The following is a 22,002-nucleotide window of genomic DNA, read 5'->3' as shown; positions in this document are numbered from 1 at the left end:
ACGTCACATATATTCAAGTCAAACGCATTCTACTCATATTCTAAAAAATTCATCTATACCTTAAAACGTGCGCGTACGCGCGCGTTGAAATATTTGTATGCTCAAATCGAGCTCAAAATTTTTTTGCACACGTTTCAGAACATTTGGAGCATTTTTTGAAAAATTGAAAAAATCGGACGGACGCGTACGCGCGCGCGCATATACGCACGCACAGCTCATATGCAATAAAAATTTCCAATTTCTTCACACGGATCAGATGTCTGAAATGTCAAGGTATATTTCTACCAAGTTTCAAGTCAATCTGACTCAATATGACGTCATACGGGCCAATCAAAGTTGAAATTCCGCGCGCGCGTCAATGGCGATATACAGTGCAACTATGCCAAAAAACCGATGATTTTAAATCTGATTTTACTCGTCAGGATGAACGGTGACCCCCCATTTTCTTTACATATTTTGAAAGCTGATGAGTTGTACATGCCATATCATGGGCTGGCTATGCTGACAAAATGATTAAAAGATATCAAATTTCTTAATAAAGTAAAAAAAGTAAATTTTCAAAATGACGTCATCAAATTTCAAATTCACTCGAGCGTATCTCACTAAAATTTCGCCAATTTGCACCCAGATTTCAGTATATTGTAGCTTATGAAATGTTCTTCCATTAATGTAAAAACAACATTTTGATTGGATAACGTCATCACCTCGTAAAAATGTATTGAAAGTATCCTTGTAAAATATGACCAGTTTACGTGTTATCTCTATGGGAGAGCAGTTTTTCTGGCAGTGAAAATTGACATGACTGTTTTTTTCGAGCACTAGCTCACTTATGCTTCGGTGAATTTTTCCAAGATTTTAGTATGTTGTAGCTGAGACTTTGGGCTATCGTAAGTGTGCTCCATTTTTTTCGTACGACGTCGGCATCACGTCGAAAAACTTGGTTGAAAAATGGCACGTGGCTTCGATGCAACGTCATTTTGCTTAATACACAGGGCCTATGGAGCATGAAATAGGTCATTGCATAGCGCATCCGACTAGTAATCCTAAGGTCCCTGGTTCGAGGCTCACCCCTGCCAATATTTTTTTAAATTTTTTTAAACACTTTTTTTCTTCTTTTTCTTTAATTAGTCTTAATCTCCTTTCCTAACTTTACCTTTTTCTGATTTTTTCATGTTTCTCCTTCAAATTTCTATAAGATTAACATAATTTTTTCTTTATTTTTCTTTCTTTCTACTACTTTCTGTGCAATAGATGAACAACAACAATGGCTATTAATCCCATATTTTGCACATGTTTTGTTCATGTCACGTACATTATTTCATAAGATAACAATTACTTGATCGGACACCATCTAGGGTATGTAAATTAGGGTCAAAGGTCATAAATGTTTCATCCTGTATCTTGGTGAATACATGTCCTATCTCTCCCATATTTTGCACACGCAAAGACCATGTTACAAGAATCATTTCACAAAACAACCCCTTTTTGCTCAGATGCCATTTTGTCTGTGCAAATTGGGGTCAAAGGTCATATGTACTTCTTTCTTTATCTTCGTTATGACGTGTTATCTCTATGGGAGGGAATCTTTTTAAATGTGACAATTAACATGATTGTCTTTATCGAGCACTAGCTCACTTACCCATCAGTGAATTTCTCCCAGATTTTATTATGTTGTAGCTGAGACGTTACGCTATCGAGAGTGTGCCTTCATTTTTTCATACAATGTCGGAATCATGTTAAAAACTTGGTTGAAATTAAAGCTTATCTTCGATGTATTGAGATATTTCTTTCTTTGTGCAACTTTCTTTGCAATAACTCAAGAAAAACAGCCCCTACCACCTCCATGTTTTGCACCTGTTTAGTACATGTCACGTACCTTATTTCATAATATTACAACTACTTGATCGGACACCATCTTGGGTATGTAAAATAGGGTCAAAGGCCATAAATGTTTCATCTTGTGTCTTGGGGAATACATGTCCTATCTTTCCCATATTTTGCACACGCAAAGACCATATTGTGAGAATCATTTCACAAAATAACCACTTTTTCCTCAGATGCCATCTTGGGAGTGTAAAGGTGGGTCAAAGGTCATATGTATTTGTTGCTGTATCTTCGTTATCTAGTGTATACAGAATTAGTACCAAAGATGGCAGACATGACTCCCTTTTCTAAATGAGAATCCAAACATGACACGGCCAATGTTTCTAAACACAGATGAAACCTGTATGGTCTTGCCTATTGCGATCATGATTCGAATCATTGATTAAAAAAAAATCGGATCACCTTAATTTGTCAGTAATGACAAATTACAATCTCTAGTTAGGTGATCCGAGTATCCTCTCGGATCACCTATTGTATCTGTACGGATTCTTTCTTCTTCTTCTTTATTTCTTTCTCCTCAAATCTTGTGCAGCGGTTAACTCAAAAAGTCCCCCACCTATCACTTTCAAACTTATACCATGTATGTATCATGTCCTAAGGACGACAGATCTAGTGTATCAATGTGATCAGTTGACCGTGACGTCATTATGACGTCATTATCTGAAATCACGTATACATCAATATCTCATTAATGGAACGGAATTTTTGAATGAAATCAAGATATCATATAGTTCAAGTCAAGGTCTATTGATATATTTCATAAAATTTGGTCACGTTCATAGTAAACGAGCGCGTACGCGCGCGTTGAAATTTAAACATGCTCTAATCAACCTCAAAATTGTTTTGCACACGTTTCAGGTCATTTACAGCATTTCAAAAAAAATCGACGGACGCGTACGCGCGCGCGCATATACGCACGCACAGCTCATATGCAATACAAATTTCCCGTTCTATCGCACGGATCGAATGTCTGAAATGTCAAGGAATATTTCTACCAAGTTTCAAGTCGATCCGACTCAATATGACGTCATACGGGCCAATCAAAGTTTAAATTCCGCGCGCGCGTCAATGGCGATATACAGTGCAACTATGCCAAAAAACCGCCAATTTTAAATTCGATTTTACTCGTCAGGATGGACGGTGACCCCCCATTTTCTTTACATATTTTGAAAGCTGATGAGTTGTACATATCATTTCATGGGGTGGTAATGCTGACAAAATGATCAAATAATATCAAATTTCTTAATAAAGTAAAAAAAGTGAATTTTCAAAATGACGTCATCAAATTTCAAGTTTATTCGAGCATATCTCACTAGTCCTTTGTCAATTGTCACCCAGATTTCAGTATATTGTAGCTTATTTAATGTTCTTACAAACAGAGATTTACAAAGTTTTGATTGGATAACGGTATCACCTCGTAAAAATGGATTGAAAGTAATCTTGTCAAATTTGACCAGTTTACGTGTTATCTCTACGGGAGTGCAGTTTTTCTGGAAATGAAAATTGACATGACTATCTTTATCGAGCACTAGCTCACTTACCCTTCGGTAAATTTCTCCCAGATTTTGATATGTTGTAGCTGAGACTTTACGCTACCGTGGTTGTGCCCTTCATTTTTTCATACGCTGTCGGGATCACGTCAAAGATTTTGGTTGAAATTCAAGCAGTAATCCTTGGTGTATTGAGATATTTCTTTCTTTCTGCAACTTTCTTTGCAATAACTCAAGAAAAACGGCCTCTATCACTTCCATATTTTGCACATGTTAAGTTCATGTCACGTAAATTATTTCATAAAATAACAACTACTTGATCAGACACCATCTTGGGTATGTAAATTAGGGTCAAAGGTCATAAGTGTTTCATCCTGTATCTTAGTGAATACCTGTACTATCTTTCCCATATTTTGCACACGCAAAGACCATGTTACAAGGATCATTTCACAAAATAACTACTTTTTACTCAGATGCCATCTTGTCTGTGCAAATTGAGGTCAAAGGTCATATGTACTTCTTTTTGTATCTTCGTTATGACGTGTTATCTCTATGGGAGGGAATTTTTTTAAATGTGAAAATTGACATGATTGTCTTTATCGAGCACTAGCTCACTTACCCTTCGGTGAATTTCTCCCAGATTTTAATATGTTGTAGCTGAGACTTTACGCTACCATGACTGCGCCCTTCGTTTTTTCATACGTTGTCGGCATCACGATAAAAAAAACTTGGTCGAAATTAAAGCTTATCTTCTATGTATTGAGATATTTCTTTCTTTCTGCAACTTCCTTTGCAATAACTCAAGAAAAACACGCCCTATCACCCCACATGTTTAGTTCATGTCACGTACATTATTTAATGAGATAACAACTACTAGATCGGACATCTTGGATATGTAAATTAGGGTCAAAGGTCATAAATGTTTCATCTTGTATCTTGGTGAATACCTGTCCTTATATCTTTCCCATATTTTTCACACGTATAGACGATGTCGCGAGAATCATTTCACAAAATAACCACTATTTCATCAGATGCAATCTTGGGAGTGCAAAGGTGGGTCAAAAGTCATATGTACTTGTTGCTGTTTCTTTGTTATAGTGTATGCAGAATTTGGTACCAAACATGGCAGATATGACTCCCTTTGCTAAATGAGAATGCAAACGTCACACGGCCAATGTCTCTAAACACAGATGGAACTTGTATGGTCATGCCTATTGCAATCAGGACTCGAATCATTGATAAAAAAAAATCGGATCACCTTAATTTGTCAGTGATGACAAATTACAATCTCTAGTTCTTCTTATTTCTCCCCAAAAGTTGTGCATCAATTAGCTCAGAAAGTCCTCTTCCTATCAATTTCAAACTTATACCATATATGTATCGTCTCCCAAAGATGGCAATCGAACTAAAATCAAAGTGATCAGTCGACCGTGACGTCAATATGACGTCATTATATGAAAACACATTCTCAATCATATCTCATTAATGGAATGGAATTTTTCAATGAAATTTACGTCACATATATTTCAAGTCAAGCGCATTCTACTTATATTCTCAAAATTCATCTATATCTTAAAACGTGCGCGTACGCGCGCGTTGAAATATTTGTATGCTCAAATCGAGCTCAAATTTTTTTGCACACGTTTCAGACCATTTAAAGCATTTTTTGAAAAATTGAAAAAATTTTACGGACGCGTACGCGCGCGCGCATATACGCACGCACAGCTCATATGCAATAGAAATTTCCCGTTTTTTCACACTTATCGCCTGCCTGAAATGTCAGGGAATATGTCTACCAAGTTTCAAGTCAATCCGACTCAATATGACGTCATACGGGCCCGTCAAAGTTGAAATTCCGCGCGCGCGTCAATGGCGATATACAGTGCAACAATGGCAAAAAACTGCCAATTTTAAATCCGATTTTACTCGTCAAGATGGACGATGACCCCCCATTTTCTTTACATATTCTGAAAGCTGATGAGTTTTACATATTATTTCATGGGTTGGCGATGCTGGAAAAATGATTAAAAGATATCAAATTTCTTAATAAAATAAAAAGAGTAAATTTTCAAAATGACGTCATCAAATTACAAGTTCACTCGAGCGTATCTCACTTATCCTTTGCCAATTTTTACCCAGATTTCAGTATGTTGTAGCTTACTAAATGCTCTTTCATTAATATTATTAAAACATTTTGATTAGATGACGGCATCACCTCATAATATTGGATTGAATGTAATCTTGTCAAATTTGACCAGTTTACGTGTTATCTTAATGGGAGTGCAGTTTTTCTGGATGTGAAAATTGACATGACTATCTTTTTCGAGCACTAGCTCACCTATGCTTCGGTGAATTTCTCTAAGATTTTAATATGTTGTAGCTGAGACTTTGGGCTATCGTAAGTGTGTCCTTCATTTTTTTCATACGGTATCTGGATCACGTCCAAAAAATCAAAGCCTATCTTCGATGTATTTTCATATTTCTTTCTTTTTCCAACTTTCTTTGCAATAACTCAAGAAAAACATACTCTATCACTACCATATTTTGCACATGTTTAGTTCATGTCACGTACATTATTTCATAAAATAACAGCTACTTCATCAGATGCCATCTTCGGTATGTAAATTAGGGTCAAAGGTCATAAATGTTTCATCCTGTATCTTGGTGAATACATGTTCTATCTTCCCCATATTTTGCACACGTAAAAACCGTGTTACAAGGATCATTTCACAAAATAACCACTTTTTGCTCAGATGCCATCTTGTCTGTGCAGATCGGGGTCAAAGGTCATATGCACTTCTTTCTCTATCTTCGTTATGACGTGTTATCTCTATGGGAGGGAATTTTTGTAGATGTGAAAATTGACATGATTGTCTTTATCGAGCACTAGCTCACCTACCCTTCGGTGAATTTCTCCCAGACTTTAATATGTTGTAGCTGAGACTTTGCGCTATCGTACGTGTTCCCTTTGTTTTTCATATGGTGTCGGGATCACGTCCAAAAACGTGGTTGAAATTAAAGATTATCTTCGATGTATTTTCATATTTCTTTCTTTTTCCAATTTTCTTTGTAATAACTCAAGAAAAATAGCCCCTATCAACCCCATATTTTGCACATGTTTAGTTGATGTTACGTACATTATTTCATAAAATAACAACTACTTGATCAGACACCATCTTGGGTATGTAAACTAGGGTCAAAGGTCATAAATATTTCATCCTGTATCTTGGTGAATACATGTCTTATCTTTCCCATATTTTGCACACGCAAAGACCATGTTACAAGAATCATTTCACAAAATAACCACTTTTTGCTCAGATGCCATCTTAGGGGTGCAGAGTGGGGTCAAAGGTCAAATATACTTCATTCTGCATCTTTGATAGTGTATACGGAATTCGGTACCCAAGATGGCAGGTCTGACTCCCTTTTCAAAATGAGAATCCAAACATCACACGACCAATGTCCCTAATCTCAGGTGAAAACTCGAATCATTGATTTAAAAAAAATCGGATCACCTAATTTGTCAGTCTTGACAAATTCCGGGTCTAGTTAAATTCATATGGATTCTCCTAACCTATGTAAATATTGGAAAGATAGCCCATACCCTGGAAAAGTTTGAACTGAGAAAAGAGGCTCTGAAGTACAGGGTCTATTCAAGCGCTTAATCTTCACTAAGCCATTATACGTGAGCAATGAATGGGACAATTTCACCTTTCTTGACTCCTCACGTAAAATCAAGGGGTGCGACTTTTTTAGGTGATCCGAGTATCCTCTCGGATCACCTTCTGTATCTGTACGGATTCTTTGTTCTTCTTCTTCTTCTTTCTTTATTTCTGGACAAAAGTTGTGTATCTACGTACTCAGAAAGTTCTCACAGTATCAATTTCAAACTCATACTATATATGTATCATGTCCCAAAGACGAAAAATTTTATAAAATCATAGTGATCAGTCGACCGTGACGTCACTATGACGTCATTATATGAAAACACATTTTCATGCATATCTCATTAATAGAATAGAATTCTTCAATGAAATTTACGTCACATATATTTTAAGTCAAGCGGATTCTACTCATATTGTCAAAATTCATATTTATCTTAGAACGCGCGCGTACGTGCGCGTTGAAATATTTGTATGCTCAAATCGAGCTCAATTTTTTTTGCACACGTTTCAGACCATTTGGAGCATTTTTTGAAAAATTGAAAAAAATGGACGGACGCGTACGCGCGCGCACATATTCGCACACACAGCTCATATGCAATAGAAATTTTCAATTTTTTTACCCGGATCGGATGTCCAAAATGTCAAGAAACATTTCTACCAAGTTTCAAGTCGATCCGACTCAATATGACGTCATACGGGCCCGTCAAATTCAAAATTCCGCGCGTGCGTCAATGGGGATACACAGTGCAACTATGCCAAAAAACTGCCAATTTCAAATCGGATTTTACTCGTCAGGATGGACAATGACCCCCCATTTTCTTGACATATTCCGAAAGCTGATGAGTTGTACATGTTATTTCATGGGTTGGCTATGCTGGCAAAATGATTGAAAGATATCAAATTTCTTAATAAAGTAAAAAAAGTAAATTTTCAAAATGACGTCATCAAAATTCAAGTTCACTCGAGCGTATCTCACTTATCCTTTGCCAATTTTCACCTAAATTTCAATATGTTGTAGCTTATGGAATGCTCTTTCAGAAATGTATCTACACAATTTTAATCAGATGACGGCATCACCTCGAAAAAAATGATTGAAGGTAACCTTGTCAAATTTGACCAGTTTACGTGTGATCTCTATGGGAGTGCAATTTTTATGGAAATGAAAATTGACATGACTATCTTTATCGAGCACTAGCTCACTTATGCTTTGGTGAATTTCTCTAGGATTTTGATATGTTGTAGCTGAGACCTAGAGCTATCGCTAGTGTGCCCTTCGTTTTTTCATACGTTGTCGGGATCATGTCTAAAAACTTGGTTGAAATTAAAGCTTATCTTCGATGTATTGAAATATTTTTGTCTTTCTGCAACTTTCTGTGCAATAACTCAAGAAAAACATACCCTATCACCACCATATTTTGCATATGTTTAGTTCATGTCACGGACATTATTTTACAAAATAAAAAATACTTGATCAGACGCCATCTTGGGTATGTAAATTAGGGTCAAAGGTCATAGATGTTTCATCCTGTATCTTGATAAATACATGTCCTATCTTTCCCATATTTTGCACACGTAAAGACCATGAAACAGGGATCATTTCATAAAATAACTACATTTTGCTCAGATGCCATCTTGTCTGTGCAAAGTGGGGTCAAAGGTCATATGTACTTCTCTTTCTATCTTCGTTATGACGTGTTATCTCTATGGGAGGGAATTTTTTAGATGTGAAAATTGACATGACTCTCTTTATCGAGCACTATCTTACTTATGCTTCGGTGAATTTCTCTCAGATTTTAACATGTTGTAGCTGAGACTTTACACTATATCAGGATTTGAATCATTGATTAAAAAAAAAATCGGATCACCTAATTTGTCAGTGTTGACAAATTCCGGTTCTAGTTTTGTTTTGTGATGCACGGTCACATATAAACGACCTCCAAAATCATTATTATTATTATTATTATTATCATTTTTATTTTTTTATTATTATTGTTATTATCATGATGATGATTATTATTATTATTATTATTATCTATTCGGCATTCAATCACAAATATCATATTACATTTTTTTTTCGAAATCAGAACATACACAGGTTTGGGAGTGGTAAGGGTGCACCAGGTTGGGCAGCCCGGGTCTAGAAAGAGCCAACGAAATGACTTGGGCCCTCGGGCCATCCTCCCAAACCTACCTGGTGCACCCAAAACAGTCAGTTTACAATATGAAAAATAAAAAATTCTTTAAGAGGCATACATAAAAAAACAACAACTGTTTCTTTGTCAATTTAAGATATGTGAAACTACCAATCTGTCTTATTCCATTCATATATCAGAGGTCATTTTCTACATAAAAAACCTAACAAAAGAATACAATGTATTAATAATATATTGCATAATGTCAGCTCTTAAATAGCTACCGACATCAAAACCTGACTCACTTAATGTATAAATTTGAAGTTTCCATGTAAACCATATTCCCTTACAGTATTTTTTTTAACTTCATTATATTCTAACTTCATTATATTCGTCACAGATTCTTTCTTTCATATGCTTTACCGATGACACAAATTTGTTTCTTTCACATCGTAACCCTAACACGCTTGTACATATTTTAAAATGAACTGAAACGTATTCAGTCCTGGATCCACGCCAATAAGTTATCACTAAATATTGATAAGACGCATTACATGCTGTTCAGCAACTCTCTGCACTCTGTTCCTGATCTTGTCAAGACTAATGATATTGATTTAAACCAGGTCGATAGTATTAAGTTTCTCGGACTTTATGTTGATGGTGATTTATCCTGGAAAACCCATATTAATTATTTAAGTAACATTTAATCCAGAAACACAGGAATTTTAAACCAGCTGAAATATCAATTCCCCCATACATATACTACTAACAAATTATAAATTCTCAACAATGACTTCCCTTACCTCAACTATGGAATTCAAGCATGGGGTAATTCATCCAGATTTCAGCTTGATTCGCTTTTCCTTCTTGAAAAACGCGCTATCAAAATAGTCAAAAACGCCGGATATTTGTCTCATACAAACTATTTTTTTTTTCATAAGAATAAGATTTTGAAATCGACTGATTTGTTCGATTTTAATCTAGGCATCTTTATGTATATTCTACGAATGATGTTTCCGATGTTTTTCTTCACATGTTCCAAAGAATCTACTCAGTTCACAACTATCCCATCAGCCAACGAGACGATTATCACCTTCCACGTACTCGCACAATTTTCGCGAAGAAAACTATCATGTATGCAGGGCCGAAATACTGGAACGATCTCCCCCCAGAACTCACAAGTTGTTTGACAAAATTATCCTTCAAATGCAAATTAAGACAGTACTTATTGAATAACTGCGTCAATTAAGTTCATCGATTTTTTTTCTATATTGTTCAGGACTATCCCACTGTACTGTACTGCATGGTTAAATCGGACTTGAACCCAACTGTTTGCGCTCTCAATTTCAGCCACAGTGTTCAGTATTCTTCCTTCTTTAAAGACATCGAGGCGCGGTAACAGCTGGTATTTTCATTTTTCACTGCACTACAAGTCTACAACTGGTCACTGCTGGTTGTTGGATGTTTTGTTTGTTTGTTTGGTTGTTTGTTTGTTTTTGTCTGGATTTGCAGGTGCATGTGTTCTCTTCTCTATGCTTCCTCATCTCTTCTTAAGACACGAAATGTACGATTTTCTAAAACTGTTTAAACCGTATACCATTGTCATTATACATTGATTGACATTTGTTATTACTGCCAAAATGATAACGGCTAATCCGCTGACAACATGTGGCTTATCCGACCCCTAGACCTGCATGAGAAAAGAATTTGCAATATTCCTGTAGATTTTTATTTTTTCTTGTATTTTTTCTCTATGTTCGGTCATATGCTGTACCCTTGCTCCTCATCTCAATCTGTAGCTCGAATTTAATTGGGACCTACGCTCCACAAGCTTGCTTTTTTAGTAGGCTCCTTCATATTTCTTTAGCATTCATTCCCATATTCCACCTTTTATAAATCGACCACTATGTGTTTTATAGTTACAGTATTCTACACACTGACATAATTATGTCTCCTAGCTGGACATCATGTATCATTCAATTTTGTTACATTTGATGTATATTTTATTCTTCATTGAGAAATATGAAAACAAATTAAATAAAATGAAATGAAATGAAATGAAATGGTCAAACCTCTGAAACGAAACACTTAAAGCATGATTATTTAAGGCTTCACACCTTTCCCTTCCAAAATAGATGTGTTGTCAGATATCACAATCCCTTCCTGTATGGTTCTTTTACTTTCAATCTGATTTGAAATCTGTACTGTAAATCACAGAAAAGTCAATTACACATAATCATTGATACTGTCATTACTGAGTCTCTCCCAAAACGTATGGCCTACCGGTAAAAGTAAATGCAAAGTCGAAAGTACCCACCCTTGCATTTTGCCACAGCTATGTTGCGGCTCCAAACTTGTGTGCCAGTGCATGTTGTCTCCTCATATTCGGATGGAAATATCTGGAAGCCTGACCTTTGACATTCCACACGACATGTGTCTTGGTAACGTGGGTCAGAGAGACACGTGGAAGGTGTGATGGAGAGGAAATCTGTTTCAACCAATGGACTGCAAGCTTTGCCTGCACAGGAACAATTAGCATTATTAGTTTATGCCTACTGTTTTCCATTAAAGTTTTCTTCCTTCAGTATCGGGATGTAGCTTTAAATAATCATTTTATCTTAATCACTTATTTTACATTCGAGTACATTTTTTCCTCCTGTTCATATTGCGTGAAAGCATTAGCTCATGCCTTATAAACGAAAGGCTTACAAAGACATATTTATATCCATGCATTTATCTTTGACTTTGTGACATGACTTTAAGCCCATTCCCCCTTCAGATTGAAAGGAATCGCTCCACATTTCTTTTTCCATTTTCTTTGTAATTTAAATTTCCTCTGGACTTTCCTACCTGGAGTTATGACCAAGGAAATTATGTCCTTGACCGAATACAGTTAAGCCTCTGACCATCATGGATTTTGAGCTAAAATTGTCCATGATCCCTGACTGTTACATGTCACAAATCACATCAGGACGAAAGTACATGATACTCAAAACCCACAGAAAAAGACATTCCCATGAAAATGTCGATAATATTTTGGGTGCATTGGCAAACAGAAAAGTAATAAATCAAACAAAGAAACAAACAAACAATTTCGAATGAAACGCCCACACAATTCTTTTCCGGTGGATGCATTAAAATATAACGTCTTTACCGTCAAAGTGTTCTAAGTCCCTATTATGGAAACACATTGAAATGCATTGAAACACATCCAGTGAAAATACTCAGAATATTCACGTAAAATGACCATCGGTTTAATTTGAATTTAAATGGCTACTTGGTTATAGAGGTGTCGTTCGTCGTAGGGTATCGAAGGGAAATGCACACACATAAAGACATGCACAAACTTAATCTACATCATATGAATGAGAATAGGTTTAATACTAAACCGTAAAACAGTTTGATAAGATCAGAAAAAAACAAAACAAAACTCACGGTCACAGGTGAAGTTGGTGGATGACCACACCCCATCGGCCAGACACCTCTTGAGGATCTCACCCACACCAACAAAGCCGAAAGGGCACTGCATGGTGCATTCTGATCTGTACGGCATTGGGGAAGTGGGGTCACACCCTACCACTGTAGCAGGATATGTCGGGAGGAGAGGGGGGCACGTTTGGACTGCAAGGGAGAATGGAAGATGATGGTAACGTGGTAGGGTAAAGATAGTGTTTTATTGTTTTTTTTTTAAGCATGAAAGATCAGTTGAATTGCAAGGAGAAAACATTTCATTGTCTTTCACCTTACTCAAGGGAACAACTGATGGCTGTTGTCCTCAAAGGAATTCGTTTACAGCTGCAGCTGCAGCTGACGGTACATGTTTACTATTTCCCTCATTTACACTACGAGGAATTAATGTTTATAATATTTCTTTTTTTTTGCAACCAAATAAGTAATCTCGAAGAGAGGGCAAAGCTTGTGCCTTTTTTCCTAGATAAAACAGGAAGAGGTAAAATTTGCTTCACGTTTTTAAACATACCATGTCATGTTTCATCCTGAATGAACATGCAAGAAAAACCCGACCTTTTAAATACAGAGTTGATGTAAGGCGTTTACATTCTTCGTACAATGTATATGGACACGCCTCTTTACAATAACAACACCAACCATTCGGATTTCACATAGTCATACAGACGTAACTATTTTGATTAGGACAAAAGCAATTCAATTTTGTCAACTTCAACCGTCTTTCTCATACTGAATAAAATACAGATTGGAATAGTTTTAGAAATAATCTCAATGTGCTAATGCCTGCCGGGTAGAAAATTTTCTCTGACATGTGCGAATGCCAAAAGTAAGTATGACACCACTTTACTCATCAACTTTCTGATTGAATACATTAAAAGAAATGACACGAGATTCTCGGCATCTTCCTATTTACTTTGATGACCAACACTCTGTTTTTGCACCAGCAGTAATAAAATCATGTCTCAACACCTGGGCCTAAAGGCCGTGTCACACCATTCCGGGCAAGCTACGCGGGCTTGTGGCGAGGAGGTAGTTTCCAGCACGTAGAAGATTTTCAGCGGGCGAACACGAATGTTTGCAATTTTCATTCATGCCTTGTCATACCGTACGGGGGAACTTCTGCGGCTTGACTTGCGGAGAAACAAATTTACTCCCCGGAGCTCTCCGCAGTTGGTCCGCACCTGACAGTATCTAGCGCGTAGTTGCCCGGAGGTGCTCACGCAAGTCCGATTTAACCACAGTACAGCCAAGTTTTGAGCATGACCAAAACTTTTTCCGGGTGAGTCGCGGGAATGCCCGTAGAGGTCCACGCAGAACGCCAGTGGTCTCCTTAGCGGCAGTATTTCCCAGGCAATTCCCACGCAGGTACTTCGCAGTCCCGTATGCAGCCAAGATAATGAAATTCTGTGAGATTTCAGCCATACCATTAGAGGAATTCCTTCACTGTGTTTTCAGCCCCCACGCGACTGGTACAAAGGTCACACAGTACACTCGCAAGTATAACGCGTCCAGCAAGTATAACAGACACATGCGCTGACTCGCACAAATCCTTTTCCGCCCTCAGGAATGTCCGGTATGCTAGAAAATCCCTACACGTAACAAGCCCGAGTAGCTTGCCCGAAAAGGTGTGACAGGGCCTAATCACGGTTGCGGGTAAAAAAAAAAATATGGCGTGCGCACCTCCGGGCGACTACTTTTGAGATGCATGCTAGGTACTGTCATGTGCGGATCATATACGGAGACCTCCGGGTAGTCAGTCAGGGAGACTACCTATTTTGAGGGAAGATTGAAATCCCCCCAAAGAGGGAACATTGAACCGCGAGTAGATGTTACGTAACGGAGCGACGCGATATGGTCAGAGCGAACCGTTACAGATGTTCTTTTTCCAGTCGCTATGAGAATAATTCACCGAGAGGGAGAGAGAGAAACACATGTACACACACGCGAGCGTACACACACGGAGGGTCATCCGCATCGAGTTGGAGGACGGATCGTTGTGTGTATCTATTTTTAGCGCTCCTCTCTCTCCCCCTCTCTCCTCCATCGTTCTGTTGCTGCGTACCCGTGATCAGTGATGATGCTGATAAGCAAAATCCCCAATCACTGACCTTTCGCGACCCCCATGGCAGAAAAAACAAAACAGCAAGTGAATTGACCATGCACATCGACATTGTGTTGTTGGAAGGCGGAGCATGGTCGTGCAGACCTATGTTTTGATCGAAGTTAGAGCACGAGGAAGAGACCCTTACGAAAAAATCCTGTGGTACTCCTGTGGTAATTACCACAGGACGGTACCACAGGACAGTACCACAGGAAAGTACCACAGGACAGTACCACAGGACAGTACCACAGGAATTGTCCTGTGGTATTTTGGGACATACCACAGGACAGTACCACAGGAATTCCTGTGGTATTTCGGGACGTACCACAGGGCAGTACCACAGGAAAGTACCACAGGACCGGTACCACAGAACAGTACCACAGGACAGTACCACAGGAATTCCTGTGGTATTTTGGGACGTACCACAGGGCAGTACCACAGGAATTCCTGTGGTATTTTGGGACGTACCACAGGGCAGTACCACAGGACTAGTACCACAGAACAGTACCACAGGAACTGTCCTGTGGTATTTTGGGACAGTACCACAGGACAGTACCACAGGTCGATCATTACCACACAGCATTACCACAGGGCAGTACCACACAGCATTTCCATAGTACCACAGGAGAGTACCACACAGGATAGATCGAGAAAAAAAAATCTGGGAGACTTTTAGCCACATTTCAAGGAATATTTCTGATAGGTGAGTGATGGATTTTAGGACAAACATGGCCCTACTTAATAACCTGTCCTACTCCTAACATATAACCTCAAACGAGAGTCTAATGGCCAAGTGCCAATCTAGTCCTATAATAGATCTATATAGTCATATTCTATTCCTAGGTAGCCATCGACCCTCTCAGTACATATATATATGGCCGTCTATCCGTAAAGCATTAAGGCATGGTTACTAACTCGATTATACTTTATTATCAAGATATGAAATTACACTTTCATAACAATATCTATGATATTGGGAATAACATAACATAATTAGACAATCTTTCATAAAGTTCAAAGTAAGTTCCATCATTAATACTTTGACTTTTTAAGTCATATATGTATTTTCTAAAATCTAGAGTGCTTTTTATGAATATTCATGAGCTATGTAAAAATTTGTACCACAGGAGTACCACAGGAGTACCACAGGAGTACCACAGAAGTCCTTATGAAATTTCTCATGCTTTACATCAGCACTTTCACTAAATAGGTAATACTGTAGGAGTATAGGACAGGATAAGTAATGGCAAATCAATTGTTATAATTCACAGCATAACTCATCTATCAATTAATTGAGGAATATTAATATGTGCTTTTTTGTTTGTTTGTATTTTTGTTATAAATTTCAGTTGATTCTGCCTTACAATTTTCCTGTGTGGTACTCCTGTGTGGTACTGCTGTTTGATATTCTCCTGATGTGATAGTCCTCTGGTATAAAATGTTAAGAAAAAAAAAGAATATCCTGTAGCATTTTTCTGTGGTACTTACGAATTTAATTTGCTGTGTGGTACTTCTGTGTGGAATAGCACCATATTATGATTTTCCTGTGGGATTTTGGACAGTTCCTGTGGTACTCTCCTGTGGTATACATCAAAAATTACCACAGGAATTCGTGTGGTACTGTCCTGGGGTACATCCCTAAATTCCACAGGACAATTCGTGTGGTACTGTCCTGTGGTATGTCCCAAAATACCACAGGACAAGTCATGTGGTACTGTCCTGTGGTACTATCCTGTGGTACTTTCCTGTGGTATTGTCCTGTGGTACTGCCCTGTGGTACTGCCCTGTGGTACTGTCCTGTGGTACGTCCCAAAATACCACAGGACAAGTCGTGTGGTACTGTCCTGTGGTACGTCCCAAAATACCACAGGACAAGTCGTGTGGTACTGTACTGTGGTACTGTCCTGTGGTACTGCCCTGTGGTACGTCCCAAAATACCACAGGACAAGTCGTGTGGTACTGTCCTGTGGTACGTCCCAAAATACCACAGGACAAGTCGTGTGGTACTGTCCTGTGGTACTATCCTGTGGTACTTTCCTGTGGTACTGCCCTGTGGTATTGTCCTGTGGTACTGCCCTGTGGTACTGTCCTGGGGTACGTCCCAAAATACCACAGGACAAGTCGTGAGGTACTGTCCTGTGGTACTGCCCTGTGGTACTGTCCTGTGGTACGTCCCAAAATACCACAGGACAATTCCTGTGGTACTGTCCTGTGGTATGTCCCAAAATACCACAGGACAAGTCGTGTGGTACTGTCCTGTGGTACTGTCCTGTGGTACTATCCTGTGATACTGTCCTGTGGTACGTCCCAAAATACCACAGGACAAGTCGTGTGGTACTTTCCTGTGGTACTATCCTGTGGTACTTTCCTGTGGTACTGTCCTGTGGTACTGCCCTGTGGTACTGTCCTGTGGTATGTCCCAAAATACCACAGGACAATTCCTGTGGTACTGTCCTGTGATATGTCCCAAAATACCACAGGACAAGTCGTGTGGTACTGTCCTGTGGTACTGTCCTGTGGTACTATCCTGTGGTACTGTCCTGTGGTACTGCCCTGTGGTACGTCCCAAAATACCACAGGACAAGTCGTGTGGTACTTTCCTGTGGTACTATCCTGTGGTACTTCCTGTGGTACTGTCCTGTGGTACTGCCCTGTGGTACTGTCCTGTGGTATGTCCCAAAATACCACAGGACAAGTCGTGTGGTACTGTCCTGTGGTACTGTCCTGTGGTACTATCCTGTGGTACTATCCTGTGGTACTGTCCTGTGGTACTGCTCTGTGGTACGTCCCAAAATACCACAGGACAAGTCGTGTGGTACTGTCCTGTGGTACTATCCTGTGGTACTGCTCTGTGGTACTGTCCTGTGGTACTGCCCTGTGGTACTGTCCTGTGGTACGTCCCAAAATACCACAGGACAAGTCGTGAGGTACTGTCCTGTGGTATTTTTCCTGTGGTACTCTCCTGTGGAACTGCCTGTGGTACTGTCCTGTGGTACTGTCCTGTGGTACGTCCTAAAATACCACAGAACAAGTCGTGTGGTACTGTCCTGTGGTACTATCCTGTGGTACTTTCCTGTTGTACTCTCCTGTGGTACGTCCCAAAATACCACAGGACAATTCATGTGGTACTGTCCTGTGGTACTGTTGTGTGGTATACATCCCAAAATACCACAGGACAATTTGTGTGTATACTGTCTTGTACTGTCCTGTGGAACTTTCCTGTGGTAATGTCCTGTGGTACTGCCCTGTGGTACATCCCAGAGTACCACACGAGCCTGTGACACAGTACCACACAGTTCCTGTGTTAACATATATTTGTGTGGTACATTGTGTGGTACCAACCAGTACCACAGGGAGTACCACATGAGCCTGTAAAACAGTACCACACAGTTCCTGTGGTAACATTTATTTATGTGGTACATTGTGTGGTACTGACAAGTACTACAGGGAGTACCCTACAAGCCTGTGGTACAGTACCACACAGTTCCTGTGGTAACATTACAAGTGTGTGGTACATTGTGTGGTACCGACAAGTACCACAGGGAGTACCACAGGACTTTTTTGTTAGGGGACATGCAAGTTTGAAGAACAACAAAAACCTTCACAAGACAAGACTAATAGTGAGAGGTAATTATCATCTATTAACTCTATTTCAATTTCAACTATTTTAGTTAAAAGCATTTAAAAGCATATGTGATTGTGACGTGTTGATCAAACATTTCTAGAGACAAAGTGAGGGTGGATGTCGCAATATAGTTCCCTGGTTCATTACCGTGATAGTGTACGTGTGATGTTGCGATGATCTAGATGAGGTAACCTTGTGGTTGCATGAGGCTTGTAACTTTTAACCCAGTGAGCATGATCGCAAGAGAGCAAGAAAGTATGAGGACACTGATGGTCATGTAGCAAGAGAAAGAACCCAGGAGCTCCGGCGGTCCGCAGTTGACGTTCGACGGCTGTGCGAGAGCTCCAGCGTCATGCAACCTATTAGAACACCTACGGTGGCGGTCCTCTCTTGCTCTTTTCATTCGGACATTCCACAGAAATACGGGCCAAACCAGGAGTTTAGGGGACCGGACTATCTAAGTACAATACCAGTTATCACCAATTCTTGATCATTTGACGAAAAAATAACTGAATTGTTGATAGAAATATCGGCAAAAGCATGACAGGCTACCACAATTCCCATAGACGTTGAAGCTCAGCGGTAACAGCGCTCACGTACGCACGGTACGTGCGTGCACTGTGTTAACGCGATTCATGCATAGCGCATTGCAGACACACACACAGTCCGTCCCTGTGTTTCGTTGAATAAGAACGCCTTGAAAGAAACTATGACACGGAGATTCAAAAAATACACTTTGGATTCGCGTTTTCATCCTTCAATTACAAATTTTCCTCACTATATGTGAATATCGATTTTTGGAGGAGATAAACTTTATTTATTCATCTTTCATTGGGTGAAATTTCAATATCAACATTAAATGAGGATTTTTTAAGGTGAATTTTTAAAGACATGCATGTCAAAACGATGCAGTGATAGCCATTGACTTTGTACGCGTCGAGCTTCGGCCAGAGACTGCGGAAAGGTCATGAATAATTCATTAAGTCCAACTTTCCCGATTTTTCGCGAATATCTCCATTCCCTAAAAATCGGCTGTCTCCCTGACTGGTAGTCAAAATTGTTCTTTGCAAGTCGCACGCAAGGCTGGTGTGACACAGCCTTTAAGGCCGTGTCACACCTTTCCGGGCAAGCTACTCGGGCTTGTTACGTGTAGGGATTTTCTAGCATACCGGACATTCCTGAGGGCGGAAAAGGATTTGTGCGAGTAAGCGCATGTGTCTTACTTGCTGGGCGTGTTATACTTGCGAGTATACTGTGTGACCTTTGTACCAGTCGCGTGGGGCTGACAACTCAGTGAAGGAATTGCTCTAATGGAATGGCTGAAATCTCACAGAATTTCATTATCTTGGCTGCATACGGGACTGCGAAGTACCTGCGTGGGAATTGCCTGGGAAGTACGGCCGCTAAGGGTCTCCTACTGACGTTCTGCGTGGACCTCTACGGGCATTCCCGCGACTCACCCGGAAAAAGTTTTGGTCATGCTCAAAACTTGGCTGCGGTTAAATCGGACTTGCGTGAGCACCTCCGGGCAACTACGCGCTACTGTCAAGTGCGGACCAACTGCGGAGAGCTCTGGGGAGTAAATTTGTTTCCCCACAAGTCAAGCCGCAGAAGTTCCCCCGTACGGTATGACAAAGCATGAATGAAAATTGCAAACATTCTTGTTCGCCCGCTGAAAATCATCTACGTACTGGAAACTACCTCCTCGCCTCAAGCCCGCGTAGCTTGCCCGGAATGGTGTGACACGGCCTCAACTTGTATTAGGACCACTTTGTTTTACTTTGTTTTTGGATATCTCAGGCAGTTCAAACCGATTTTGATCAAATAAGGTTTTAACTCCTCCTATTATAGAATTAGATGCTTTAATATTTTAAATAGCGGTTTCTAATTATCTCGCAAAGATGTTTAAATTTGAATCCCCATCTCATCCAAAACTATACCATTCCTTTAACTGTACCCACTTTGGCAGACTGGAGGAGCGTCTTCCCATGCAGGGCTTCCATCGCTTGACAGGTCACATGACACAGCAGATGGTCCAATCAGATCGTAGCCTTCATCGCAAGAGAAAGAACACCTACTGCCATAGAAAGGATCCGTACAGTTGACCACTGAGCCATGGAGAAGAGGTTGCTGTATAGGGCATCTATGGACTAACGTGATTTATCACATCTTTATTAGTATTTTTTCACTAGAATATAATATCTGATGCATTATACAGTGCGTATCAAAATAAACGCAACAAGATTTGATTACAAATTTGTGAAGATTGTGTCGACTTTACATCAAAGTGAGTAGCAACATCTTAAAACCACGTATCTCCTCTTTCCAATGATATCTTATTTATTCTTACACGGTCATAGATGGCTGAGTAATAATTCTTTTTGGACAATGGGTCAAATTGGACTTGGAACCAAGTTTAGGCACAGCAAGAATCAATGCACCTTATTATTAATTAACTAAACAAACGGAATAATGAAATTAATTTTAATGAAATTAATGATCACAATTAATGAAATTAATAATCGCAACTTACCATTGTCTTCTTACGGATACTAGTATCTCTTTAACATTACATCCCATGCCCCTCAACATAGCCACCATTTCTTTCCACACTGAGATTAGCTCTTAGCCATCTCACGCACAGCCCTGAGAGTCATTGGGGCTTGGTGGTGTAGAGCTTCATCAAACTCATCAGTGATTCTTTGTCTCAGAGTTGCAATGTCAGGTGTAGGGGTAATGAACACTTTGCTCTTGAGATAAACCCAAAGAAAAAAAGTCACAAGTCAGATCTGGAGATCGTGGTGGCCACTCCACATCATGATCCAAGGCAATCACCCGATTTCCGAATACCTCAGCCAATCTGTTTCTTACTGCAACTAGTCGATCGGCTGGTGCGCCATCCTGTGCCCACCATAGGCATCTGAACACACTCCTTTGTTGCACAGGAAAATTTTCCATTAATTCAGGAATCATATTTCATTTAAAATTTGTAAGTATCCATTTCCGTTCATGTTGTTTTCAAAGAAGAAGGCCCTAGGAGCAAACCGTTTCCAGAAAGTCCAGAACAGACATTCAGCTTTTCTCTACAAAAATCGACGTCATAGTTGAATGCAGAAACTGAAACTTTGCTCCAAGTCCAATTTGACCCATTGTCCAAAAAGAATGATTACTCAGCCATCCATGACCGTGTAATAATAAATAAGATACCAGTGGAAAGAAGAGATATGTGGTTTTAAGATGATGCTACTCGCTTTGGTGTAAAGTTGACACAATCTTCACAAACTTGAAATTAAATCTTGTTGCGTTTTTTTTTTTTTGAAACGCACTGTACATGTTCATTTCTCTATCCTCATGCTGCTAAACAAAATGCATGTGCTTCTATATACTCCCTTCGTTAATTTTCTGGACTGCCACGAGTTCAAGCACCCACTTACAGTGGCTGTTTTTCTGCATGATTTTGTTGTTAATCATTTGCATATCTGCAAATCTGCTTATACAATACGATTTGTTAGTGAAAGTAACGTTGACATCCATGTTCTTTCTTCGAATAATGTACATTTTAAACGTATATTAACGTTTTCTGTGATATTTCTGAAAAGAAGTTTGATTTATCTATGGAAGTATTAGAAAACGTGAA

The sequence above is a fragment of the Diadema antillarum genome, unplaced genomic scaffold (assembly GCF_040938485.1).
Source record: "Diadema antillarum isolate AM-2024a unplaced genomic scaffold, OU_Dant_1.0 seq00000300_RagTag, whole genome shotgun sequence".
In the NCBI taxonomy this organism is placed as follows: Eukaryota; Metazoa; Echinodermata; class Echinoidea; order Diadematoida; family Diadematidae; genus Diadema; species Diadema antillarum.
This window is presented reverse-complemented; position numbering follows the sequence as displayed.